This window comes from Prionailurus viverrinus, chromosome B2 (genome assembly GCF_022837055.1).
Source record: "Prionailurus viverrinus isolate Anna chromosome B2, UM_Priviv_1.0, whole genome shotgun sequence".
Lineage (NCBI taxonomy): Eukaryota > Metazoa > Chordata > Mammalia > Carnivora > Felidae > Prionailurus > Prionailurus viverrinus.
Window position 1 is genome coordinate 24289340 of NC_062565.1, and position 6289 is coordinate 24295628.

The following is a 6289-nucleotide window of genomic DNA, read 5'->3' on the forward strand; positions in this document are numbered from 1 at the left end:
TATTTCTAGTAAATCATCTGCAGATTTTTTTCTACAGAAATGATCATATCATCTGCCAATAGATAGTTTTATGTACTTCTTTGCAAACATTTTAGCGTCAGTTTATTTTTATTATTTTATGTCCTATTAAGCGCTTCAACTTAGTGTTATTTTTTGATTTGTTAAAGGAATGCTTTTAAGGGCTTTTACTGCAGATTATTTAGAGATATTCTCTGTGGAAATTCATTGTATCTTTTCCTTCTAAGGCCTTTTGTTATGAATTTAATGTTAAATTTTATCGAATGCTTTTCTGCATCGATTGGAATAATCATGATTTTTCTCTTTTCATCTATTACGATGAATCGAATTTGTAGATTTTTCTAATATTCAACCATTTTTGTATTCATTGGATAAATCCAACTTAGTCATTTTTTTTAAATTCCTCTTAGCAGAATTAATCTGTTAAGTAGATAGCTTTCAAAGTGAAGTTTGACAGTGATGAAAAGTAGTGATACTGTTGTAGAAACTAGGCTTCATTTTATAAAAAGAATATAACTTGTAAAAGTAAGAAAACTGGAATTTTAATCACTGCCTTCATGTCTATTACTTGTTCTTTTCTAGCCAAATAAAGTTATGTCACAGATCAGAAGCAGTGTTCACATTTTTATGGGAAGATTTTTTTGATAACAGCTTTATAGGGATATAACTCATATATTCTATCTATAATCCACTCATTTAAACTGTACAATTCAGTGGGTTTTAGCCTATTCAGAGTTGTGTAACCACCATCACACCAATTTTAGCACATTTTTTTATCACTCCAAAAAGAAACTTTGGACTCCTTAGCTATCACCCTCTATTTGTCCCCCATTTCTCGTCCCTACCATGCAGTCAGTAATCTACTTTCTGCCTATATATTTGTCTTTTCTAGGCATTTCATATAAATGGAATCATTAAATATTTGATCCTTTGTGACTGGCTTCTTTCAATTAGCATGATATTTTCTTTTTTTAAAATTTTTTTCTTTTTCTTTTTTTACTATTTTTTATATGTGATTTATTGTCAAATTGGTTTCCATACAACACCCAGTGCTCATCCCAACAGGTGCCACCCTCAGTGCTCATCACCCACTTTCCCCTCTTCCCTATCCCCAATCAATGCTCAGTTTGTTCCCAGTATTTAAGAGTCTCTTATGGTTTGCTGCCTTCTCTCTCTGTAACTTTTTTCCCCCACTTCCTCTCCCCCCTGGTCTTCTGTTAAGTTTCTAAGGATCCACATAAGAGTGAAAACATATGGCATCTGTCTTTCTCTTCCTGACTTATTTCACTTAGCATAACACTCTCCAATTCCATCCACGTTGCTACAATGGCCAGATTTCATTCTTTCTCATTGTCAAGTAGTATTCCATTATATATATAAACCACATCTTCTTTATCCATTCATCAGTTGATGGACATTTAGGCTCTTTCCATAATTTGGCTATTGTTGAAAGTGCTGCTGTAAACATTGGCATGATATTTTCTTTCTTTTTTTTTTTTCAGTAATTTTTTTTTATTTTTTGTGCTTTGGTTTAACTTTATTTTTTATTTTTTTAAATTTACATCCAAATTAGTATATAGTGAAGCAATGATTTTAGTAGATTCCTTAATGCCCCTTACCCATTTAGCCCATCCCTCTGCCCACAACCCCTCCAGCAGTCCTCAGTTTGTTCTCCATAGTTATGAGTCTCTTCTGTTTTGTCCCCCTCCCTGTTTTCATATTATTTTTGTTTCCTTTCCCTTATGTTCATCTGTTTTGTCTCTTAAAGTCCTCATATGAGTGAAGTCATATGATATTTGGCTTTCTCTGACTAATTTCACTTAGCATAATGCCCTCCAGTTCCATCCACATAGTTGCAAATGGTAAGATTTCCTTCTTTTTGATTGCTGAATAATACCCCATTGTATGTATATACCACATCTTCTTTATCCATTCATCCATCGATGGACATTTGGGCTCTTTCCATACTTGGGCTATTGTTGATAGTGCTGCTATAAACATGGGGGTGCATGTGTCCCTTCGAAACAGCACACCTGTATCCCTTGGATAAATACCTAGTAGTGCAATTGCTGGGTAGTTATATTTTTCGTTTTTTGAGAAACCTCCATACTGTTTTCCAGAGTGGCTGCACCAGCTTGCATTGCCACCAACAATGCAAAAGAGATCTCTTTCTCCACATCATCGCCAACATCTGTTGTTGCCTGAGTTGTTAATGTTAGCCATTCTGACAGGTGTGAGGTGGTATCTCATTGTGGTTTTGATTTGTATTTCCCTAATGATGAGTGATGTTGAGCATTTTCTCATGTGTCGGTTGGCCATCTGGATGTCTTCTTTGGAGAAGTGTCTATTCCTGTCTTTTGCCCATTTCTTCATTGGATTATTTGTTTTTTGGCTGTTGAGTTTGATAAGTTCTTTGTAGATTTTGGATACTAACCCCTTATCTGATATGTCATTTGCAAATATCTTCTCCCATTCTGTCGGTTGCCTTTTAGTTTTGCTGATTGTTTCCTTCACTGTGCAGAAACTTTTCATTTTGATGAGGTCCCAGTAGTTCATTTTTGCTTTTGTTTCCCTTGCCTCTGGAGATGTGTTGAGTAAGAAATTGCTGTGGGCAAGATCAAAGAGGTTTTTGCCTGCTGTCTCCTCAAGGATTTTGATGGCTTCTTGTGTTGCATTGAGGTCTTTCATCCATTTTGAGTTTATTTTTGTGTATTGTGTAAGAAAGTGGTCCAGGTTCATTCTTCTGCATGTCGCTGTCCAGTTTTTCCAGCACCACTTGCTGAAGAGACTGTCTTTATTCCATTGGATATTCTTTCCTGCTTTGTCAAAGATTAGTTGGCTATACGTTTGTGGGTCCATTTCTGGGTTCTCTATTCTCTTCCATTGATCTGAGTATCTGTTCTTGTGCCAGTACCATACTGTCTTGATGATTACAGCTTTGTAGTATAGCTTGAAGTCTGGGATTGTGATGCCTCCTGCTTTGGCTTCCCTTTTCAAAATTGCTTTGGCTATTTGGCTTTTCTGGTTCCATACAAATTTTAGGATTATTTGTTCTAGCTCTGTGAAGAATGCTGGTGTTACTTTGATAGGGATTGAGTTGAATATGTAGATTGCTTTGGGTAGTATCAACATTTTAACAATATTTGTTCTTCCTATCCAGGAGCATGGAATCTTTTTCCATTTCTTTGCATCTTCTTCAATTTCTTTCATAAGCTTTCTATAGTTTCCAGTGTATATATTTTTCTACTCTTTGGTTAGAGTTATTCCTAGGTATTTTATGGTTTTTGGTGCAACTGTAAATGGGATCGATTCTTTGATTACTCTTTCTGTTGCTTCATTGTTGGTGTATAGGAATGCAACCGATTTCTGTGCATTGATTTTATATTCTGCAACTTTGCTGAATTCATGAATCAATTCTGGAAGTTTTTTGGTGGAATCTTTCGGGTTTTCCATATAGAGTGTCATGTCATCTTCGAAGAGTGAAAGTTTGACCTCCTCCTGGCCAATTTGGATGCCTTTTATTTCTTTGTGTTGTCTGATTGCAGAGGCTAAGACTCCCAATACTATGTTGAATAACAGGGCGAGAGTGGGTATCCCTGTCTTGTTCCTGACCTTAGGGGGAAAGCTCTCAGTTTTTCCCCATTCAGCATGATATTAGCGTTGGGTAATAAAAGATGGCTTTTATCATCTTGAGGTATGATCCTTCTATCCCTACTTTCTTGAAGGTTTTTATCAAGAAAGGATGCTGTATTTTGTCAAATGCTTTCTCTGCATCTATTGAGAGGATCATATGGTTCTTGTCCTTTCTTTTATTGATGTGATGAATCACCTTAATTGTTTTGTGGATATTGAGCCAGCCCTGCATCCCAGGTATAAATCCCACATGGTTGTGGTGAATAATTTTTTTAATGTATTGTTAGATCTGGTTGGCTAATATCTTGTTGAGGATTTTTGTATCCATGTTCATCAGGGAAATTGGTCTATAGTTCTCCTTTTTAGTGGGGTCTCTGTCTGGTTTGGAATCAGGGTGATGCTGGCTTCATAGAAAGTTTGGAAGTTTTCCTTCCATTTCTATTTTTTGGAACAGTTTCAAGAGAATAGGTGTTAACTCTTCCTTAAATGTTTGGTAGAATTCCCCTGGAAAGCCATCTGGCCCTGGACTCTTATTTTTTGGCAGATTTTTGATTACTAATTCGATTTCCTTACTGGTTATGGGTCTGTTCAAATTTTCTATTTCTTCCTGTTTCAGTTTGGGTAGTGTATATGTTTCTAGGAATTTATCCATTTCTTCCAGATTGCCCACTTTATTGGCATATAATTGCTCATAATATTCTCTTATTATTGTTTCTCTTAATATTCTCTTATTATTATTCTCTTATTATTATAGAATAATAATTCTATTATTATTGTTTGTATTTCTGCTGTGTTGGTTGTGATCTCTCCTCTCTCATTCTTGATTTTATTTTTTGGGTCCTTTCCTTTTTCTTCTTGATCAAACTGGCTAGTGGTTTATCAATTTTTTTAATTCTTTCAAAGAACCAGCTTCTGATTTCATTGATCTGTTCTACTGTTTTTTTTGGTTTTGATAGCATTAATTTCTGCTTTAATCTTTATTATTTCCTGTCTTCTGCTGGTTTGGGGTTTTATTTGCTGTTCTTTTTCCAGCTCCTTAAGGCGTAAGGTTAGGTTGTGTATCTGAGATCTTTCTTCCTTCTTTAGGAAGGCCTGGATTGCTATATACTTTCTTCTTATGACCGCCTTTGCTGCATCCCAGAGGTTTTGGGTTGTGGTGCTATCAATTTCATTGAGTTCCATATACTTTTTAATTTCCTCTTTAACTGCTTGGTTATCCCATTCATTCTTTATTAGGATGTTCCTCAGTCTCCAAGTATTTGTTATCTTTCCAGATTTTTTCTTGTGGTTGATTTCAACTTTCATAGTGTTGTGGTCTGAAAATATGCATGGTATGCTCTCCATCTTTTTGTACTTTCTTAGGGCTGATTTGTGTCCCAGTATATGGTCTATTCTGGAGAATGTTCCATGTGCACTGGAGAAGAATGTATATTCTGTTGCTTTAGGATGAAATGTTCTGAATATATCTGTTAAGTCCATCTGGTCCAATGTGTCATTCAAAGTCTTTGTTTCCTTGTTGATTTTTTGATTAGATGATCTGTCCATTGTTGTGAGCAGGGTGTTGAAGTCCCCTACTATTATGGTATTATTATTGATGAGTTTCTTTATGTTTGTGATTAATTGATTTATATATTTGGGTTCTCCTACATTTGGCGTTTAAATGTTTACAATTGTTAGGTTTTCTTGGTCTATAGACCCCTTGATTACGATATAATGCCCTTCTTTATCTCTTGATACAGTCTTTATTTTAAAGTCTAGATTGTCTGAAATAAGTATCGCTACTCTGGCTTTCTTTTGTTGACCATTAGCATGATAGGTGTCTTTAGGTCTAAAGTGGGTCTCTTGTAAACAGCATATAGATGGGTCTTGTTTTCTCATCCATTCTGTTACCCTATGTCTTTTGATTGGAGCATTGAGTCCATTGACGTTTAGAGTAAGTACTGAAAGATATGAATTTATTGCCATTATGATGCTTGTAGAGTTGGAGTTTCTGGTGGTGTTCTCTGGTCCTTTCTGATCTTTGTTGCTTTTGATATATATATATATATATATATATATTTTTTTTTTTTTTTTTTTTTTTTCATCTTTTGTTCCCTCAGAGTGTCCCCCTTAATATTTCTTGCAGGGCTGGTTTAGTGGTCACAAACTCCTTTAATTTTTGTTTGTCTGGGAAACTTTTTATCTCTCCTTCTATTTTGAATGACAGCCTTGCTGGATAAAGAATTCTTGGCTGCATATTTTTCTGATTCAGCACACTGAATATATCTTGCCACTCCTTTCTGGCCTGCCAGGTTTCTGTGGATAGGTCTGCTGCAAACCTGATCTGTCTTCCCTCGTAGGTTAGGGACTTTTTTTCCCTTGCTGCTTTCATGATTCTCTCCTTGCCTAAGTATTTTGTGAATTTGACTAAGATATGCCTTGTTGATGGTCGGCTTTTGCTGAATCTAATGGGAGGCCTCTGTGCTTCCTGGATTTTGATGTCTGTGTCTTTCCCTAGGTTAGGAAAGTTTTCCACTATGATTTGCTCACATAACCCTTCTACCCCCATTTCTCTCTCTTCCTCCTCTGGCACCCCTATGATTCTGATATTGTTCCTTTTTAATGAGTCACTGATTTCTCTAATTCTTAAATGATGCTC